This window comes from Carassius gibelio, chromosome A7 (genome assembly GCF_023724105.1).
Source record: "Carassius gibelio isolate Cgi1373 ecotype wild population from Czech Republic chromosome A7, carGib1.2-hapl.c, whole genome shotgun sequence".
NCBI classification, from domain to species: Eukaryota; Metazoa; Chordata; class Actinopteri; order Cypriniformes; family Cyprinidae; genus Carassius; species Carassius gibelio.
The window spans coordinates 9824977-9847419 of NC_068377.1; the positions used below are offsets into that span (position 1 = coordinate 9824977).

A 22443-nucleotide genomic window follows, 5' to 3' on the forward strand; every position below is an offset into this window, starting at 1 on the left:
AAATTAATTAATAAAATTAATATCAATAAATACAATCAATATTGCGTTGAGGCACTTTGAGTGGAAGTAAAAGTCATCTTGTTAAAATAAAACCAAACCTATTAAAATAAAATAAAATAAAATATTGTGGTGATGCACTTTGAGTGCAGGTAATTTGGGGTGAATTTAGTGATTTTAAAACAGAAAGGGCATGCCTATATTTTCCTACAATGAAACAATATTTGCTGATGAGTTTAATGAATTTTTTTTTTTTTTTTGAGATGATAAAAAACTCTTGTCCTGTTCCAAGTAATGAAAAAGTACCAAAAAAGCTGAAATATGTCATTTGTTTAATTGCAAATAATTTGATCCCACACCAACATCAGTGAAAAAATGAACATGAGAATGTGTTTTTTGTTAATTTATTTGAAAATGAACTTTAAATCTAAGAGGGTGCATCTCCTGTGTAGTTTACCACTAAGGGGTTCGGATGACAATCAAATTTGGGAAGCTCCGTCTCAAACTGAAGAGAGGGGTGTCATTTCCAAAAGAGCACGCGGCGCTCAAGAGTTTGTAATAGAGACAGAGAAAAGGCCCGTCTATCGCCTCCTGCAGGAGAAAGGAAGAATGACGAGGCTGAGCTGTCCTTTGTGACACCGCAAGCAGAAAGATGGCACAGAGAAAGAGAAAACAGACAAAAAAGAAGCAGCTAATCCGTATAAAAGTGTAAAGGAACTAGAATGATAGCTGAGCCTTGGCTGAAGGAAAAGCAAAAGCTTACAGCACCTGGTATTCCCAGGCGGTCTCCCATCCAAGTACTAACCAGGCCCGACCCTGCTTAGCTTCCGAGATCGGACGAGATCGGGCGTGCTCAGGGTGGTATGGCCGTAAGCGAGTACAACAGTCAAGAGCGACCTATTTAAAGAAGACACACAGGCAGGCCAAAGAGAAACAGATCCTTTTCCACTCAAAGTTTTTTCCAAGTCTTTTAAAAGTCTTCTCTCTTTTTTAATATGAGCTAAATTAAGGGAAAGAAATAAGTAACAATAAAAAATATGCATTTTAATAAATAAATACATTCACAAAAGATAAATGTCGCGCGGTGACGCACTTTGTGTGGAAGTAATGGGGGCCTGTTTCTCAACTTTAACATCAGAAATGTCTTCTGGTTGAAATTGAATTAAATAAAAGTAAACAAATACTGCGCTTACTTTAAATTGAATGTAATTTGGGGGGAATTTGGTCATTTTAAAACAGAAATTTCAAACCTGGTTAAATTAAATTAAACCAAAATGTTTAAAATAATTAATATCAATAAATACAATCAATATTGCGTTGAGGCACTTTGAGTGGAAGTAAATGTCATCTGGTTAAAATAAAACCAAAACAATTAAAATAAAATTAAATAAAATATTGTGGTGATGCACTTTGAGTGCAGGTAATTTGGGGTGAATTTAGTGATTTTAAAACAGAAATTTCAAACCTGGTTAAATTAAATTAAACCAAAATGTTTAAATTAATTAATAAAATTAATAGCAATAAATACAATCAATATTGCGTTGAGGCACTTTGAGTGGAAGTAAAAGTCATCTTGTTAAAATAAAACCAAACCTATTAAAATAAAATAAAATAAAATATTGTGGTGATGCACTTTGAGTGCAGGTAATTTGGGGTGAATTTAGTGATTTTAAAACAGAAAGGGCATGCCTATATTTTCCTACAATGAAACAATATTTGCTGATGAGTTTAATGAATTTTTTTTTTTTTTTTGAGATGATAAAAAACTCTTGTCCTGTTCCAAGTAATGAAAAAGTACCAAAAAAGCTGAAATATGTCATTTGTTTAATTGCAAATAATTTGATCCCACACCAACATCAGTGAAAAAATGAACATGAGAATGTGTTTTTTGTTAATTTATTTGAAAATGAACTTTAAATCTAAGAGGGTGCATCTCCTGTGTAGTTTACCACTAAGGGGTTCGGATGACAATCAAATTTGGGAAGCTCCGTCTCAAACTGAAGAGAGGGGTGTCATTTCCAAAAGAGCACGCGGCGCTCAAGAGTTTGTAATAGAGACAGAGAAAAGGCCCGTCTATCGCCTCCTGCAGGAGAAAGGAAGAATGACGAGGCTGAGCTGTCCTTTGTGACACCGCAAGCAGAAAGATGGCACAGAGAAAGAGAAAACAGACAAAAAAGAAGCAGCTAATCCGTATAAAAGTGTAAAGGAACTAGAATGATAGCTGAGCCTTGGCTGAAAGAAAAGCAAAAGCTTACAGCACCTGGTATTCCCAGGCGGTCTCCCATCCAAGTACTAACCAGGCCCGACCCTGCTTAGCTTCCGAGATCGGACGAGATCGGGCGTGCTCAGGGTGGTATGGCCGTAAGCGAGTACAACAGTCAAGAGCGACCTATTTAAAGAAGACACACAAGCAGGCCAAAGAGAAACAGATCCTTTTCCACTCAAAGTTTTTTCCAAGTCTTTTAAAAGTCTTCTCTCTTTTTTAATATGAGCTAAATTAAGGGAAAGAAATAAGTAACAATAAAAAATATGCATTTTAATAAATAAATACATTCACAAAAGATAAATGTCGCGCGGTGACGCACTTTGTGTGGAAGTAATGGGGGCCTGTTTCTCAACTTTAACATCAGAAATGTCTTCTGGTTGAAATTGAATTAAATAAAAGTAAACAAACACTGCGCTTACTTTAAATTGAATGTAATTTGGGGGGAATTTGGTCATTTTAAAACAGAAATTTCAAACCTGGTTAAATTAAATTAAACCAAAATGTTTAAATTAATTAATAAAATTAATAGCAATAAATACAATCAATACTGCGTTGAGGCACTTTGAGTGGAAGTAAATGTCATCTGGTTAAAATGAAACCAAATCTATTGAAATAAAATAAAATTAAATAATATAAAATAAAATAAAATATTGTGGTGATGCACTTTGAGTGCAGGTAATTTGGGGTGAATTTAGTGATTTTAAAACAGGAATTTCAAACCTGGTTAAATTAAATTAAACCAAAATGTTTAAATTAATTAATAAAATTAATATCAATAAATACAATCAATATTACGTTGAGGCACTTTGAGTGGAAGTAAATGTCATCTGGTTAAAATAAAACCAAACCTATTAAAATAAAATAAAATAAAATATTGTGGTGATGCACTTTGAGTGCAGGTAATTTGGGGTGAATTTAGTGATTTTAAAACAGAAAGGGCATGCCTATATGTTCCTACAATGAAACAATATTTGCTGATGAGTTTGATTTTTTTTTTTTTTTTTTGAGATGATAAAAAACTCTTGTCCTGTTCCAAGTAATGAAAAAGTACCAAAAAAGCTGAAATATGTCATTTGTTTAATTGCAAATAATTTGATCCCACACCAACATCAGTGAAAAAATGAACATGAGAATGTGTTTTTTGTTAATTTATTTGAAAATGAACTTTAAATCTAAGAGGGTGCATCTCCTGTGTAGTTTACCACTAAGGGGTTCGGATGACAATCAAATTTGGGAAGCTCCATCTCAAACTGAAGAGAGGGGTGTCATTTCCAAAAGAGCACGCGGCGCTCAAGAGTTTGTAATAGAGACAGAGAAAAGGCCCGTCTATCGCCTCCTGCAGGAGAAAGGAAGAATGACGAGGCTGAGCTGTCCTTTGTGACACCGCAAGCAGAAAGATGGCACAGAGAAAGAGAAAACAGACAAAAAAGAAGCAGCTAATCCGTATAAAAGTGTAAAGGAACTAGAATGATAGCTGAGCCTTGGCTGAAAGAAAAGCAAAAGCTTACAGCACCTGGTATTCCCAGGCGGTCTCCCATCCAAGTACTAACCAGGCCCGACCCTGCTTAGCTTCCGAGATCGGACGAGATCGGGCGTGCTCTTTTTTTTTTTTTTTATCTTTTTATTTAACTTTCAATTCACAGTTTTTCAATTGCATCATTCCATCCAATTTACTTACATTTCAATACATTTGTATGAATCGTTTTTCAACTGAACTACTTAATTTTGCATAATCATACAGCAATAAAAAGAAAGAACATAAATAAAGTACACACACATATATGTTTACAATTACTCAATTGACATCAGCCATTCTCAACCAGATTATAACTCTTTACCAATTGAAACGTATTTCTTCCCCCACCTTTTGATGTATGAACCTATTCATAGTCAAAAAATAACTCTTTCCCTTCTTTATCGTCATACTTACAAATCAACCCTCTTTGTATCATTGACATTAATCTTTTACTTTTATTTTTCTCCCTTCAAAATATTTATAGTTCCTTCTTAGAACTACTTCTAGTCTGGCATGACTCAGAACAAAATTAATTAAACAAATATCAGTTATTTTCCTTTTCCCGAAAGTTCCAAACAAAAACAATTTCCCCCATTCCTCCTCGGTCTCAACTTCGACACCCCAGTTTTGTCACATAACCGCTCGTGGTTCTTTTATCTGCTCAACCTGTTCTCCGTCCATCTCAGACTTCCTCTTTGCACTCAGTCTTTTAATCTTTGTTTTCAGTCCCTCTTTACTTTCTCTGTCTCTCTTTTTTCCACCTCTGCTTTCTATCAGTTCTTGTGCAGTATTTTTATTTTCCTCTTCTTTACCTCTTTCTTTCACATTACTTTCATCTGTGTCCTCCTCTTCCTCGATCTCTTCCGACTGCTCCATCTCCTCCTCCCCATCTTCTGCTTCACTGTAACTTTCAGGTCTGCCTCGCCATTCCATTTTGCTTCTTCTTTCACTATCTTCAGCTCCGTCTTTCTCTCCACCGCTCACCACATCAGTTGTTCCCTCCTCTTGCACCTCTGTCAGAACACTATTCCTCCTTTCATCATATTTTTGACTATCCACCCTCTCTCTCTCTAATCCCATCCATTCGTCACAATCTCTTGCATAATGGCCTCCACCATTGCACTTGAAGCACTTTAATTCAGGGCACTCTCTGATTATGTGCCCTGGCTTGATGCAAAGTCTACAAACACGTATTTGTCTATCATGGATGACACGAAAAAATTCGGTGCCTCTCAGAGTCTCAAATTTTGTGGAGTATGGTAGTGAACATACCTGTTCCGTGAAGCGAACTTTTAAGAAACGTGTCCCATCAACTGTATCCGTTCCAGGCCACACCCGGCGTTTGATTGGTGAAAGTGGTCGTACTCCCCACTCCTGTAACTTGGCGAGTATCTTCTCATCCTCTAAGTACACAGGCAAATTGATAAAGGACACCACCATATCATTATTTATTATATCCCTGGCATGCACCATCACTCCTTTCACTCTCACTCCATCCATTAGTTTCCTCTTTGCCTCTTCATCTTTCATTGTGAGCTCATAGACCCTTTCACCTCTCACCCTGCAGCCAATCACTTCTCCACACTCCTTCTTTACTTCCTTCAGCAAATCCATCATTGAAATCTTTTCTGTTCCATCCACCTCTACCTCCACAGTCAGCTCTTTGCTGTACTTCCATTTTGATTTTCCTTGCACTCCTCTGCTGTTTTCTTCTCCCTCTTCCCACAAATTCCCTGTGACTTTACTTATCTCTTGTTGCTTTTGGATCTCTGCTTGTTTGACTTTACCTCTTCTTTGCTCCTCCTCTTCATTCCTCCCATTGCTACCTTTTCTCATCATGGTTTGTTCTCTTTCTTTATCTGACGCCATGCTGTGCTTCTGCAGCATGCTACAAGGAAAAATAAGTCAAAAAACGTCAAAAAAAGTCCCCCAGACAGCCTAAGCTGCCAGGGGGATTTATGGAGGTCAACACTGACTATCCAGCAACTAATATCCCAAGCAAAAATCTGAAAGCCAAAATATTTAGAAACAAACAATTAAAATAAACAAACAGGATTGAGCCTTTCTCTCTGTGCTGCAAGACTATCACTTCCTGTTGGCTCACTGGCGCCGCCAGGTTGGTATGGCCGTAAGCGAGTACAACAGTCAAGAGCGACCTATTTAAAGAAGACACACAGGCAGGCCAAAGAGAAACAGATCCTTTTCCACTCAAAGTTTTTTCCAAGTCTTTTAAAAGTCTTCTCTCTTTTTTAATATGAGCTAAATTAAGGGAAAGAAATAAGTAACAATAAAAAATATGCATTTTAATAAATAAATACATTCACAAAAGATAAATGTCGCGCGGTGACGCACTTTGTGTGGAAGTAATGGGGGCCTGTTTCTCAACTTTAACATCAGAAATGTCTTCTGGTTGAAATTGAATTAAATAAAAGTAAACAAACACTGCGCTTACTTTAAATTGAATGTAATTTGGGGGGAATTTGGTCATTTTAAAACAGAAATTTCAAACCTGGTTAAATTAAATTAAACCAAAATGTTTAAAATAATTAATATCAATAAATACAATCAATATTGCGGTGAGGCACTTTGAGTGGAAGTAAATGTCATCTGGTTAAAATAAAACCAAAACAATTAAAATAAAATTAAATAAAATATTGTGGTGATGCACTTTGAGTGCAGGTAATTTGGGGTGAATTTAGTGATTTTAAAACAGAAATTTCAAACCTGGTTAAATTAAATTAAACCAAAATGTTTAAATTAATTAATAAAATTAATAGCAATAAATACAATCAATACTGCGTTGAGGCACTTTGAGTGGAAGTAAATGTCATCTGGTTAAAATGAAACCAAATCTATTGAAATGAAATAAAATTAAATAATATAAAATTAAATAAAATATTGTGGTGATGCACTTTGAGTGCAGGTAATTTGGGGATGAATTTAGTGATTTTAAAACAGAAATTTCAAACCTGGTTAAATTAAATTAAACCAAAATGTTTAAATTAATTAATAAAATTAATATCAATAAATACAATCAATATTGCGTTGAGGCACTTTGAGTGGAAGTAAAAGTCATCTTGTTAAAATAAAACCAAACCTATTAAAATAAAATAAAATAAAATATTGTGGTGATGCACTTTGAGTGCAGGTAATTTGGGGTGAATTTAGTGATTTTAAAACAGAAAGGGCATGCCTATATTTTCCTACAATGAAACAATATTTGCTGATGAGTTTAATGAATTTTTTTTTTTTTTTTGAGATGATAAAAAACTCTTGTCCTGTTCCAAGTAATGAAAAAGTACCAAAAAAGCTGAAATATGTCATTTGTTTAATTGCAAATAATTTGATCCCACACCAACATCAGTGAAAAAATGAACATGAGAATGTGTTTTTTGTTAATTTATTTGAAAATGAACTTTAAATCTAAGAGGGTGCATCTCCTGTGTAGTTTACCACTAAGGGGTTCGGATGACAATCAAATTTGGGAAGCTCCGTCTCAAACTGAAGAGAGGGGTGTCATTTCCAAAAGAGCACGCGGCGCTCAAGAGTTTGTAATAGAGACAGAGAAAAGGCCCGTCTATCGCCTCCTGCAGGAGAAAGGAAGAATGACGAGGCTGAGCTGTCCTTTGTGACACCGCAAGCAGAAAGATGGCACAGAGAAAGAGAAAACAGACAAAAAAGAAGCAGCTAATCCGTATAAAAGTGTAAAGGAACTAGAATGATAGCTGAGCCTTGGCTGAAGGAAAAGCAAAAGCTTACAGCACCTGGTATTCCCAGGCGGTCTCCCATCCAAGTACTAACCAGGCCCGACCCTGCTTAGCTTCCGAGATCGGACGAGATCGGGCGTGCTCAGGGTGGTATGGCCGTAAGCGAGTACAACAGTCAAGAGCGACCTATTTAAAGAAGACACACAGGCAGGCCAAAGAGAAACAGATCCTTTTCCACTCAAAGTTTTTTCCAAGTCTTTTAAAAGTCTTCTCTCTTTTTTAATATGAGCTAAATTAAGGGAAAGAAATAAGTAACAATAAAAAATATGCATTTTAATAAATAAATACATTCACAAAAGATAAATGTCGCGCGGTGACGCACTTTGTGTGGAAGTAATGGGGGCCTGTTTCTCAACTTTAACATCAGAAATGTCTTCTGGTTGAAATTGAATTAAATAAAAGTAAACAAATACTGCGCTTACTTTAAATTGAATGTAATTTGGGGGGAAATTGGTCATTTTAAAACAGAAATTTCAAACCTGGTTAAATTAAATTAAACCAAAATGTTTAAATTAATTAATAAAATTAATAGCAATAAATACAATCAATACTGCGTTGAGGCACTTTGAGTGGAAGTAAATGTCATCTGGTTAAAATGAAACCAAATCTATTGAAATAAAATAAAATTAAATAATATAAAATAAAATAAAATATTGTGGTGATGCACTTTGAGTGCAGGTAATTTGGGGTGAATTTAGTGATTTTAAAACAGAAATTTCAAACCTGGTTAAATTAAATTAAACCAAAATGTTTAAATTAATTAATAAAATTAATATCAATAAATACAATCAATATTGCGTTGAGGCACTTTGAGTGGAAGTAAAAGTCATCTTGTTAAAATAAAACCAAACCTATTAAAATAAAATAAAATAAAATATTGTGGTGATGCACTTTGAGTGCAGGTAATTTGGGGTGAATTTAGTGATTTTAAAACAGAAAGGGCATGCCTATATTTTCCTACAATGAAACAATATTTGCTGATGAGTTTAATGAATTTTTTTTTTTTTTTTGAGATGATAAAAAACTCTTGTCCTGTTCCAAGTAATGAAAAAGTACCAAAAAAGCTGAAATATGTCATTTGTTTAATTGCAAATAATTTGATCCCACACCAACATCAGTGAAAAAATGAACATGAGAATGTGTTTTTTGTTAATTTATTTGAAAATGAACTTTAAATCTAAGAGGGTGCATCTCCTGTGTAGTTTACCACTAAGGGGTTCGGATGACAATCAAATTTGGGAAGCTCCGTCTCAAACTGAAGAGAGGGGTGTCATTTCCAAAAGAGCACGCGGCGCTCAAGAGTTTGTAATAGAGACAGAGAAAAGGCCCGTCTATCGCCTCCTGCAGGAGAAAGGAAGAATGACGAGGCTGAGCTGTCCTTTGTGACACCGCAAGCAGAAAGATGGCACAGAGAAAGAGAAAACAGACAAAAAAGAAGCAGCTAATCCGTATAAAAGTGTAAAGGAACTAGAATGATAGCTGAGCCTTGGCTGAAAGAAAAGCAAAATGTAACACAGATTAAATGAAGTTAATTATTTTATTTAGACAATTTAGTTACATGATTGTCCCTTAATAAAAGTTGAAAAGTGATGTATTATAAAAAGAAAAAAATGATTTAACTCAAACAGTTGACGTTTTAAGTTATTACTATTTGATTGGTGATTGACCAATGAGCGAGCTCCGTCATCACGCGCTGTGTGTGTGTGGTTGGACGCGCCTGCGTAACGAGAAGAGAGCTGAGCATAGAGGAGAGAAGACGCGAGTCGATCTCTGCGATCAAAACTAGAAGTGTATAATTGAAGAAAAGTAGAAAACCTTTAATTTGATAAATTTAATACCAAGCAGCGTATGGAGAAGCCGAGTGAATGTTGAGTCACATTTCACTCCAGGCTTAGAGTGAATCGTGTGGGTATTCATCGTTCACCAACGCCATTGCTGGCCGACGCGTGCCTGTGAGACGTGCTTGGGTGAAAGCAAAAGACGCTAAATATAGAAGGTAAATGATTAATATAGGATTAAAAGTTCTTTTGAAAAATTAATATTGATATGTTCTATCGTTTAATTGTACTATTTCACTCTAAATGAGTATAAGTGTGGTCATAGTGAACCGCGTGGTTATTCCTCCATTTCAGTTCACCGGCGCCATTATTGGTCACATGCGCCTGTGTGAGGAATACAGATAGGATTGTTCTAGAGGTAAATTAGTGTAATATATGATGTCTTGAAACACATATTTGTGTGTTTAATTGTTTATTTTGATTGTTTCGATCTTTGATGTGAAATTATTTTTGAAATCACTAAATGAATGCTCTGGTCTGTGATCAGGCCAGGTTTTTTTGTCCCTTTCTTTTTTTTTTTTTTTTTCTCTTCTTCCTTGTACTTCTATTTTTTTTTTCCTTGGTTCTGGATTGTGATCTTCTGCGATATCCTGTGAAATTCACGTTTGATGGCGAGCCACCCGAATCTGCTACAGAGAGGAAAAGACTACAATTCATAAAGAAGAGGACAATATCCTTTCTTTCATTCTCCAGTCTTGCTTTAAGTAAGACAATTCCTATTAGAGACTATTGAATACTTTTTTTTTTTTTTAGATTGACAAATACAGGGATTGACAGGAAACTGATCCATGCTTTGAATAGCATTGAACACTCTTATTGGTGTATGGTTACCCATAGCCATAAGTTGATTGAAATTGATATGTGATATATTTTGAGAAAGGTGTTTTAAAAGGAAAAAAAGACACCATTCCTTTGAGTATTTTTGTTTATTTTATTTCTTTTTGTCATTTCATTTACTAGTCTGTACAATACTTTTCTGTTTTCTGGGGTAAAAGAAGAGTGCACTCTCGAGGGGATTTTCATGCTTGAGATTTGTATCATTGCCTGATATTGTATTTAACCTGATTATAATTCTCACTGGAAATCTAATTACATACCAGCTTGCATCTAACTTGTGTTGTCTGTTGTTTCTCACTACAACCCGCTACCTCCTTTACGACTCTTAGAATCTTCTGATAAACCTATTTGCACCAACAGCAATTCATTTAATTAATTATTTGTTAAATTCTTTAAACACCTGTTACATAAATTATGGCGAGCCAGCCAGGAGGTGGCGCTGTTGCTGAGAACTAACAGCTGCACATTAAACAGGAACATTTTAGGTCTTTTTCTTTTGTTCTCAAACAAGCACCTATAATGGAGATTATTGAAGCTGAGGGGATTATTATCCCAAACTCCGTAATAATCAGTGGTTTAACTGACACTGAGAGTGATGAAGAATTATTTGATGCTCTGAAACGTTACGGGTCGTTTGCTAAAACCGTGCGTATCGACGACAAAGAATCAGAGTTCTACCAAAACGTGATCATTGAGTACAACAGTAATCAAGCATTGCAAACACTTGAACAAAAATTGCCGTATACTCATCAGCTGTCAAGCGAACCCGGTGTTAAGTACCATGTGAGAGCGTTAGCCAGTGTGTTTACACAGCAACTGGGTAGTAGCATAACAAAATCCTACCTGGACAGATTAAGAGAAATAGCAAAACTGAGCGGAAACAACTTTGAGTCTATACTGAGTGAAATGCTGTCGCAAGTGGGTGCTGACCTCCCACCAGAGCCTGCTGTTTCTGGTAGTACTGGTGAAAATACCTGTGAGAAACCGTATTGGGCATCTCCGGATGGGAATTTCGATCCAATTCGTAATCCGCCGAGTCAGATAGATGACGTACCGTCCCAACCTACTCCTATCAATTTGATTGAGCCGACCCTACGCACGTCTTCCAAAATTCTCAACCCGCCTGAGGTCCAAAGACTAGTAGTTGAGCATGTTGTGCGGAGCAGTGAAGTGGTTGCTCAAGGACAGATCCAGCCCAGGCTTAGAGTGTTTTCGGGAAAATGCCCCAGGCCTGGAAACGAGGTAGATTACGACATTTGGCGTTCTAGTGTTGAATTCATTTTAAAAGATCCCTCTTTGTCCGATTTGCATGCGTCTAGGCGAATACTAGACAGTCTTTTGCCACCTGCAGCGGATGTTATAAAGCACTTGAATCCCGAATCTCCTCCTTCTGCTTACCTCCAGCTGTTGGACTCCGCTTTTGGGGCTGTGGAGGACGGGGACGAATTGTTAGCGAAATTCATGAACACGTTGCAGGATGCAGGTGAAAGGCCATCTACTTATCTGTACAGGTTACAGTCAGCTTTAAGTGCAACTGTCAAAAGAGATGGTATTGTCCCAGCAGAGGCAGATAGGCATCTCCTAAAGCAGTTTTGCAGGGGCTGCTGGGACAATGACTTAATTGCAGAACTACGACTAGAGCAAAAGCGAAACAATCCTCCTTCCTTTGCACAGCTTCTCCTTATGCTTCGCACAGAGGAGGATAGACACACTGCGAAAGCAACGCGCATGAAGCAACACCTTGGGTCTTCTAAGCAGAGAGCGTTTATGCACTCTCAGAAAGCGTGGATTTCTGCTGAGTTAGAACAAGATGAAGCTCCTAGTGTGAGTCCTCTTGAAACTGAAACGCGCGAGTTAAAGAAGCAGATTGTCAAGTTACAGAGTCAGTTAGCTAATCTTGCAGTCCGACCAAAACATTCAAAGAGAACTCCGTCGCGAGAGGTAGTTAAAAGGCCTGCACCACCTGACCAAAGGAAGTCAGGGGCTGCTGCGAGTGTAGTTCCGGTCAATAAGAAGCCAACTGATAGACCTAGACCGTGGTACTGTTTCACATGTGGTGAGGATGGCCACATTGCATCTACCTGTAGTTCTGAGCCAAACCCAGAGCTTGTCGCTACTAAACGTAGGCTGTTAAGGGAGAAACAGTTACAGTGGGAGTCACAGAATTCCTCTACTAGCTCAGATTTAAACTAGAGGCTGTTCCTGTCGCGGGACATACAGGAACTGAGCTTAAATCGAGTGGTCCCATTGTAAATCGTGTCTTCAAGAAATGCCAAACTCCTAGGAAGCAGAGTGCAAATCTACCTAAGGGCTTAGTCGGTGCTAGATGTGTTGCCGAAGTCAGCATAGCTGGTAAGAAATGTCATTGTTTACTAGACACTGGATCACAGGTCACAACTGTGCCTAAGTCTTTTTACGAACAACACCTCTCAGAGTACCCGATTAACCCTCTTGGCGATATATTGGAGGTGGAAGGTGCAAATGGTTTTTCTGTCCCGTACGAAGGTTACATAAAGGTAGACATAACTTTCCCTGAAGAGTTTTTGGGTGCGACTATTGAAGTGGCCACAGTAGCTTTAGTAGTTCCAGATGTAAAGTCTCACACTCAGCCTTTGGTCTTAATAGGTACAAACACTCTCGATATCCTTTATGAGCAGCAGTTACTTGCAGATTCCCCAAAGCACCAGCCATCTCTATTTGGGTATAGAGTGGTTTTGAAAACCCTTGAAACAAGGCGAAAGCAGAACACAAGTGGTGTTCTGGGTCATGTGAGATTAAAAGGCAATGTACCGGAGGTCATGCCTGCTGGTCAAACTGTCGTAGTGAAAGGCTCTGTTGCGGTACCTGTTGGGATAGATAAGTGTGTAGTGGTAGAACACCCGTCTGATTCCCCCTTACCTGGTGGTGTGTTTGTGAAGCGCTGCTTACTTACCATTTCTAGTAGTCAGTCTGTCTCGTTACCTGTGGTACTAAAAAATGAAACGGAGCACGATATAGCCATTCCTCCAAAATGCATAATAGCAGAATTGCATGTGGTTGAATCCGTGCTTCCCCAGCCGAGTGTTTCGCCTGTTAGTGAGCATTTACCTTCTCAAGAGTCCAATTTCGCCCTGAATTTTGGTGAGTCCCCACTTCCACCAGAATGGCGGGAACGCATTTCAGCAAAACTCAGAGAAATGCCTGATGTTTTCAGCCAACACGATTTAGATTTTGGGCATACGCAAAAGGTGAAACATCGTATACATCTGCACGACGAAACTCCCTTTAAACATAGGGCGCGACCGATCCATCCACAAGATCTGGAAGCCGTCCGCAGACATCTGCGTGACCTTCTCGCAAGCAATGTTATTCGCGAGTCTGAATCCCCTTTTTCTTCGCCTATTGTAGTCGTGCGAAAGAAAAATGGAGATGTACGTTTGTGCATTGACTACAGGAAGTTAAATCTCCAGACCGTGAAAGACGCCTATGCATTACCCAATCTCGAGGAGACGTTTTCCGCCTTAACTGGGTCAAAATGGTTTTCTGTACTTGATCTGAAATCTGGGTATTACCAGATAGAGGTGGAAGAAGTCGACAAACCTAAAACTGCCTTTGTCTGTCCCCTGGGGTTTTGGGAGTTTAACCGAATGCCTCAGGGGGTCACTAATGCCCCAAGTACTTTTCAGAGATTGATGGAGAAGTGTATGGAGGATATCAATCTCAGAGAAGTACTTGTCTTCCTAGACGATCTGATCATATTTTCTGAAACTTTGGAAGAGCATGAAAGACGGTTGTTAAAAGTTCTTTCTCGGCTCAGAGAGTATGGGCTAAAACTTGCCCTTGAAAAGTGCAAATTTTTTCAGACGTCCGTTCGTTATTTAGGGCACATAGTGTCAGAGCGTGGAGTAGAGACCGATCCAGAGAAAGTGCAAACCTTAAAAACCTGGCCGAGTCCCACAAACCTTAGAGAGTTAAGGTCATTTTTGGGCTTTTCGGGGTATTACCGCCGATTTATTAAAGATTACTCTAGGGTCGTGAAACCACTTACGGACTTGACTGTAGGGTATCCGCCGACTAGGAAAAGTGGTAAACAAAGTGAGAGTAAGGGTCCATACCATAACCCAAAAGAGTCGTTCGGAGACCGTTGGACACCACTTTGTGAGGAAGCGTTTCGGTCTGTTATTGAAAAGCTAACTACTGCGCCAGTGTTGGGCTTTGCTAACCCTAAACTTGCCTACTTCCTGCATACAGATGCCAGCACCAAGGGTTTAGGAGCAGCCCTGTATCAGGAACAGGAAGGGAGGATGCGAGTCATTGCATATGCAAGTAGAGGGTTGTCCCGCAGTGAGTCCAATTACCCTGCGCACAAGCTTGAGTTTCTTGCCCTTAAATGGGCAGTAACTGAAAAGTTTAGAGACTATTTGTATGGTAGCCAGTTTACCGTCATTACAGACAGCAACCCTCTAACTTATGTTTTAACCACGGCGAGACTAGATGCGACTAGCTACCGGTGGCTTGCTGCCCTTTCCACTTTTTCATTTAAGTTACAGTACAGAGCAGGCAAGCTAAATGCTGATGCTGATGGTTTGTCAAGGCGACCGCAGGAACAGTTGCCCGAAAATCCGGTATCTCAGAAAGAGTATGAACGAATTCAGCAGTTTATGCAGAATCATCTCACGGAAGCTGCAGATTCTTGTTACACCGCAACTGATGTAGTTCAGGCTATATGTGAGAAGCATCTGGTCAGACAGCCAACAGACGTTGGGAGTGGTGTTGGGTTTGTTGAATCTCTTGCACTTTACCCTGATGCTGTACCTGATAGTTATGAACAAGAAGGTGATTTTGAGGGGTTACCTGTTGTATCTTATCTGTCAGGGAACCTCTGTGATGAGCAAAGGGCAGATCCAGTCATTCGGGAAGTAGTATCTTTCTTAGAGTCTGGGGAAAAGCCTCCACCAACAGTCAGGAAGGAACTCCCAGATCTTCCTTTCTTTCTAAGAGAGTGGAACCGTCTTGAGTTAAAAGGTGGGGTGCTTTACCGGAAACGACAGGTAGAGGAATTCATTACTTACCAACTGGTGCTACCTGAGAAACTGAGGGCCTCTGTATTGACCAGTTTGCATGACAGTATGGGTCATATGGGGGTGGAGAGAACTCTAGATTTGGTAAGGTCTCGGTTCTATTGGCCGAAGATGGCTGCGGAGGTAGAACAAAAGATCAGGACATGCAGTCGTTGTGTGAGGAGGAAATCATTGCCTCAAAAAGCTGCACCGTTAGTTAATATCCAAGCCACAAGACCTTTAGAGTTAGTCTGTATGGATTTTCTCTCATTAGAGCCAGACAAAAGTAACACGAGAGACATTTTGGTAATCACTGACTTCTTTACCAAATATGCTGTGGCCGTCCCCACACCCAACCAAAAGGCAAGAACAGTAGCAAAATGTCTTTGGGAGAATTTTGTTGTGCACTATGGGTTCCCCGAGCGTCTGCATAGCGACCAGGGCCCAGATTTTGAATCACGCACCATCAAGGAGCTTTGTGAAATGGCAGGTATTATGAAAACCCGAACAACCCCTTATCATCCCAGGGGAAATCCTGTCGAACGTTTTAATAGGACATTGCTCAGTATGTTGGGTACCTTAGAAGAAAAAGACAAGGTTCGTTGGAAGGATTTTGTAAAACCCTTAGCTCATGCGTACAATTGCACGAAACATGAGGTCACTGGGTTTACTCCCTACGAATTGATGTTTGGGCGTCAACCCAGGTTACCCGTTGACCTTGCTTTTGGGTTGCCGTATCAAGATGGTCCGCGACAGTCTCATTCAGAGTATGTAAATCATCTAAAAACCAATCTGAAAGAAAGTTATTTGCTCGCGTCACGTGGTATGTCAAAAAGTGCAGAAAGAAACAAAGCTAGGTTTGACAAATCCGTAACTCATTGCTCTTTGGAGATTGGTGACCGAGTATTGGTGAGGAATGTTAGGTTGCGCGGGAAGCACAAGTTAGCAGACAAGTGGGAGTCTGAGGTGTATGTCGTGGTGAGTCAGGCAGCTGAATTGCCAGTTTACACTGTTCGTCCAGAGAGAAAGGACGGTCCTCTGCGTACTCTTCACAGAGATCTGTTGCTCCCGTGTGGGTTTTTACCATCTTCCGAAGTTGAACCACCCACTTTACACGAATCCATCTCAAAACCTAGAACGCGACAGAATCCTAAAGTTCCGTTAATTGATGACGTTTCCCTTTCTGATTCCGAAGAAGGAACTTCATATTGCGAGTACAGTCATACTCCAAAAATAGAGACAGTACGTTTCTCTACAGTTCATGATATCGGTACGGAAGGAGAGACATTGAACGCTGATTTTGCTGATAACTCGGCTGAACAAACTTTCCCCACTGGTGTTATCCTGCAGGGCGACCAGAGTGATAATTTACTTATTGAAGCCTTACCGATCGAAAAACCTGGTGAACACTTACCTCTTTATGTTTCCGGTGCCCTTGAGCAAAGTAACTTACCTGATAAGGGCCAAGTTGAAGCTGTAATGGGTAATTCCGTTGATGAAGTTGAAGTAACCAGTGTTGTCGAAAGTTCAGATGTTCCTGAAAGAGCAGAACAACAATCAGAAGAAGAGATAGACACTTTACCGAGACGTTCTGTCAGACAGAGAGAGAAACCAGAGCGACTTACTTATTTCCAGCCAGGAAACCCATTAATATATGTGGTCCAATCTTTGTTCCAAGGTCTGAATTCGGCTTTTGTTCAATCTCTTGGTGGAGATGAAAATCTGAATGTCCTTCCCTTGCTGTCTAATGGTTTACACGGTGTGGTCACCAGTCAGCCCAGCAGAACATGCAAAGGGACTTGCATGAATTTAGGAGGGGAGAATGTAACACAGATTAAATGAAGTTAATTATTTTATTTAGACAATTTAGTTACATGATTGTCCCTTAATAAAAGTTGAAAAGTGATGTATTATAAAAAGAAAAAAATGATTTAACTCAAACAGTTGACGTTTTAAGTTATTACTATTTGATTGGTGATTGACCAATGAGCGAGCTCCGTCATCACGCGCTGTGTGTGTGTGGTTGGACGCGCCTGCGTAACGAGAAGAGAGCTGAGCATAGAGGAGAGAAGACGCGAGTCGATCTCTGCGATCAAAACTAGAAGTGTATAATTGAAGAAAAGTAGAAAACCTTTAATTTGATAAATTTAATACCAAGCAGCGTATGGAGAAGCCGAGTGAATGTTGAGTCACATTTCACTCCAGGCTTAGAGTGAATCGTGTGGGTATTCATCGTTCACCAACGCCATTGCTGGCCGACGCGTGCCTGTGAGACGTGCTTGGGTGAAAGCAAAAGACGCTAAATATAGAAGGTAAATGATTAATATAGGATTAAAAGTTCTTTTGAAAAATTAATATTGATATGTTCTATCGTTTAATTGTACTATTTCACTCTAAATGAGTATAAGTGTGGTCATAGTGAACCGCGTGGTTATTCCTCCATTTCAGTTCACCGGCGCCATTATTGGTCACATGCGCCTGTGTGAGGAATACAGATAGGATTGTTCTAGAGGTAAATTAGTGTAATATATGATGTCTTGAAACACATATTTGTGTGTTTAATTGTTTATTTTGATTGTTTCGATCTTTGATGTGAAATTATTTTTGAAATCACTAAATGAATGCTCTGGTCTGTGATCAGGCCAGGTTTTTTTGTCCCTTTCTTTTTTTTTTTTTTTTTCTCTTCTTCCTTGTACTTCTATTTTTTTTTTCCTTGGTTCTGGATTGTGATCTTCTGCGATATCCTGTGAAATTCACGTTTGATGGCGAGCCACCCGAATCTGCTACAGAGAGGAAAAGACTACAATTCATAAAGAAGAGGACAATATCCTTTCTTTCATTCTCCAGTCTTGCTTTAAGTAAGACAATTCCTATTAGAGACTATTGAATACTTTTTTTTTTTTTAGATTGACAAATACAGGGATTGACAGGAAACTGATCCATGCTTTGAATAGCATTGAACACTCTTATTGGTGTATGGTTACCCATAGCCATAAGTTGATTGAAATTGATATGTGATATATTTTGAGAAAGGTGTTTTAAAAGGAAAAAAAGACACCATTCCTTTGAGTATTTTTGTTTATTTTATTTCTTTTTGTCATTTCATTTACTAGTCTGTACAATACTTTTCTGTTTTCTGGGGTAAAAGAAGAGTGCACTCTCGAGGGGATTTTCATGCTTGAGATTTGTATCATTGCCTGATATTGTATTTAACCTGATTATAATTCTCACTGGAAATCTAATTACATACCAGCTTGCATCTAACTTGTGTTGTCTGTTGTTTCTCACTACAACCCGCTACCTCCTTTACGACTCTTAGAATCTTCTGATAAACCTATTTGCACCAACAGCAATTCATTTAATTAATTATTTGTTAAATTCTTTAAACACCTGTTACAAAAAGCTTACAGCACCTGGTATTCCCAGGCGGTCTCCCATCCAAGTACTAACCAGGCCCGACCATGCTTAGCTTCCGAGATCGGACGAGATCGGGCGTGCTCAGGGTGGTATGGCCGTAAGCGAGTACAACAGTCAAGAGCGACCTATTTAAAGAAGACACACAAGCAGGCCAAAGAGAAACAGATCCTTTTCCACTCAAAGTTTTTTCCAAGTCTTTTAAAAGTCTTCTCTCTTTTTTAATATGAGCTAAATTAAGGGAAAGAAATAAGTAACAATAAAAAATATGCATTTTAATAAATAAATACATTCACAAAAGATAAATGTCGCGCGGTGACGCACTTTGTGTGGAAGTAATGGGGGCCTGTTTCTCAACTTTAACATCAGAAATGTCTTCTGGTTGAAATTGAATTAAATAAAAGTAAACAAACACTGCGCTTACTTTAAATTGAATGTAATTTGGGGGGAATTTGGTCATTTTAAAACAGAAATTTCAAACCTGGTTAAATTAAATTAAACCAAAATGTTTAAATTAATTAATAAAATTAATAGCAATAAATACAATCAATACTGCGTTGAGGCACTTTGAGTGGAAGTAAATGTCATCTGGTTAAAATGAAACCAAATCTATTGAAATAAAATAAAATTAAATAATATAAAATAAAATAAAATATTGTGGTGATGCACTTTGAGTGCAGGTAATTTGGGGTGAATTTAGTGATTTTAAAACAGGAATTTCAAACCTGGTTAAATTAAATTAAACCAAAATGTTTAAATTAATTAATAAAATTAATATCAATAAATACAATCAATATTACGTTGAGGCACTTTGAGTGGAAGTAAATGTCATCTGGTTAAAATAAAACCAAACCTATTAAAATAAAATAAAATAAAATATTGTGGTGATGCACTTTGAGTGCAGGTAATTTGGGGTGAATTTAGTGATTTTAAAACAGAAAGGGCATGCCTATATGTTCCTACAATGAAACAATATTTGCTGATGAGTTTGATTTTTTTTTTTTTTTTTTGAGATGATAAAAAACTCTTGTCCTGTTCCAAGTAATGAAAAAGTACCAAAAAAGCTGAAATATGTCATTTGTTTAATTGCAAATAATTTGATCCCACACCAACATCAGTGAAAAAATGAACATGAGAATGTGTTTTTTGTTAATTTATTTGAAAATGAACTTTAAATCTAAGAGGGTGCATCTCCTGTGTAGTTTACCACTAAGGGGTTCGGATGACAATCAAATTTGGGAAGCTCCGTCTCAAACTGAAGAGAGGGGTGTCATTTCCAAAAGAGCACGCGGCGCTCAAGAGTTTGTAATAGAGACAGAGAAAAGGCCCGTCTATCGCCTCCTGCAGGAGAAAGGAAGAATGACGAGGCTGAGCTGTCCTTTGTGACACCGCAAGCAGAAAGATGGCACAGAGAAAGAGAAAACAGACAAAAAAGAAGCAGCTAATCCGTATAAAAGTGTAAAGGAACTAGAATGATAGCTGAGCCTTGGCTGAAAGAAAAGCAAAAGCTTACAGCACCTGGTATTCCCAGGCGGTCTCCCATCCAAGTACTAACCAGGCCCGACCCTGCTTAGCTTCCGAGATCGGACGAGATCGGGCGTGCTCAGGGTGGTATGGCCGTAAGCGAGTACAACAGTCAAGAGCGACCTATTTAAAGAAGACACACAGGCAGGCCAAAGAGAAACAGATCCTTTTCCACTCAAAGTTTTTTCCAAGTCTTTTAAAAGTCTTCTCTCTTTTTTAATATGAGCTAAATTAAGGGAAAGAAATAAGTAACAATAAAAAATATGCATTTTAATAAATAAATACATTCACAAAAGATAAATGTCGCGCGGTGACGCACTTTGTGTGGAAGTAATGGGGGCCTGTTTCTCAACTTTAACATCAGAAATGTCTTCTGGTTGAAATTGAATTAAATAAAAGTAAACAAACACTGCGCTTACTTTAAATTGAATGTAATTTGGGGGGAATTTGGTCATTTTAAAACAGAAATTTCAAACCTGGTTAAATTAAATTAAACCAAAATGTTTAAAATAATTAATATCAATAAATACAATCAATATTGCGGTGAGGCACTTTGAGTGGAAGTAAATGTCATCTGGTTAAAATAAAACCAAAACAATTAAAATAAAATTAAATAAAATATTGTGGTGATGCACTTTGAGTGCAGGTAATTTGGGGTGAATTTAGTGATTTTAAAACAGAAATTTCAAACCTGGTTAAATTAAATTAAACCAAAATGTTTAAATTAATTAATAAAATTAATAGCAATAAATACAATCAATACTGCGTTGAGGCACTTTGAGTGGAAGTAAATGTCATCTGGTTAAAATGAAACCAAATCTATTGAAATGAAATAAAATTAAATAATATAAAATTAAATAAAATATTGTGGTGATGCACTTTGAGTGCAGGTAATTTGGGGATGAATTTAGTGATTTTAAAACAGAAATTTCAAACCTGGTTAAATTAAATTAAACCAAAATGTTTAAATTAATTAATAAAATTAATATCAATAAATACAATCAATATTGCGTTGAGGCACTTTGAGTGGAAGTAAAAGTCATCTTGTTAAAATAAAACCAAACCTATTAAAATAAAATAAAATAAAATATTGTGGTGATGCACTTTGAGTGCAGGTAATTTGGGGTGAATTTAGTGATTTTAAAACAGAAAGGGCATGCCTATATTTTCCTACAATGAAACAATATTTGCTGATGAGTTTAATGAATTTTTTTTTTTTTTTTGAGATGATAAAAAACTCTTGTCCTGTTCCAAGTAATGAAAAAGTACCAAAAAAGCTGAAATATGTCATTTGTTTAATTGCAAATAATTTGATCCCACACCAACATCAGTGAAAAAATGAACATGAGAATGTGTTTTTTGTTAATTTATTTGAAAATGAACTTTAAATCTAAGAGGGTGCATCTCCTGTGTAGTTTACCACTAAGGGGTTCGGATGACAATCAAATTTGGGAAGCTCCGTCTCAAACTGAAGAGAGGGGTGTCATTTCCAAAAGAGCACGCGGCGCTCAAGAGTTTGTAATAGAGACAGAGAAAAGGCCCGTCTATCGCCTCCTGCAGGAGAAAGGAAGAATGACGAGGCTGAGCTGTCCTTTGTGACACCGCAAGCAGAAAGATGGCACAGAGAAAGAGAAAACAGACAAAAAAGAAGCAGCTAATCCGTATAAAAGTGTAAAGGAACTAGAATGATAGCTGAGCCTTGGCTGAAGGAAAAGCAAAAGCTTACAGCACCTGGTATTCCCAGGCGGTCTCCCATCCAAGTACTAACCAGGCCCGACCCTGCTTAGCTTCCGAGATCGGACGAGATCGGGCGTGCTCAGGGTGGTATGGCCGTAAGCGAGTACAACAGTCAAGAGCGACCTATTTAAAGAAGACACACAGGCAGGCCAAAGAGAAACAGATCCTTTTCCACTCAAAGTTTTTTCCAAGTCTTTTAAAAGTCTTCTCTCTTTTTTAATATGAGCTAAATTAAGGGAAAGAAATAAGTAACAATAAAAAATATGCATTTTAATAAATAAATACATTCACAAAAGATAAATGTCGCGCGGTGACGCACTTTGTGTGGAAGTAATGGGGGCCTGTTTCTCAACTTTAACATCAGAAATGTCTTCTGGTTGAAATTGAATTAAATAAAAGTAAACAAATACTGCGCTTACTTTAAATTGAATGTAATTTGGGGGGAATTTGGTCATTTTAAAACAGAAATTTCAAACCTGGTTAAATTAAATTAAACCAAAATGTTTAA

The 22443-nt window shown here is 37.9% G+C and overlaps 6 non-coding genes across 6 annotated transcripts; all 6 read right to left on the reverse strand.

Moving 5' to 3' along the window:
• Positions 1-753: 753 nt before the first annotated feature.
• On the reverse strand, positions 754-872 carry LOC128017882 (5S ribosomal RNA). The gene has a single exon (XR_008184579.1). It is a non-coding gene; the product is annotated as a 5S ribosomal RNA (ribosomal RNA).
• Positions 873-2245: 1373 nt separating this feature from the next.
• LOC128017883 (5S ribosomal RNA) lies at positions 2246-2364 on the reverse strand. The gene has a single exon (XR_008184580.1). It is a non-coding gene; the product is annotated as a 5S ribosomal RNA (ribosomal RNA).
• A 5167-nt stretch (positions 2365-7531) lies between these two features.
• LOC128017884 (5S ribosomal RNA) lies at positions 7532-7650 on the reverse strand. The gene has a single exon (XR_008184581.1). It is a non-coding gene; the product is annotated as a 5S ribosomal RNA (ribosomal RNA).
• An 11011-nt stretch (positions 7651-18661) lies between these two features.
• LOC128017922 (5S ribosomal RNA) lies at positions 18662-18780 on the reverse strand. Its single transcript, XR_008184617.1, has one exon. It is a non-coding gene; the product is annotated as a 5S ribosomal RNA (ribosomal RNA).
• Positions 18781-20180: 1400 nt separating this feature from the next.
• Positions 20181-20299, reverse strand: LOC128017885 (5S ribosomal RNA). Its single transcript, XR_008184582.1, has one exon. It is a non-coding gene; the product is annotated as a 5S ribosomal RNA (ribosomal RNA).
• A 1618-nt stretch (positions 20300-21917) lies between these two features.
• LOC128017886 (5S ribosomal RNA) lies at positions 21918-22036 on the reverse strand. Its single transcript, XR_008184583.1, has one exon. It is a non-coding gene; the product is annotated as a 5S ribosomal RNA (ribosomal RNA).
• Positions 22037-22443: the final 407 nt, after the last annotated feature.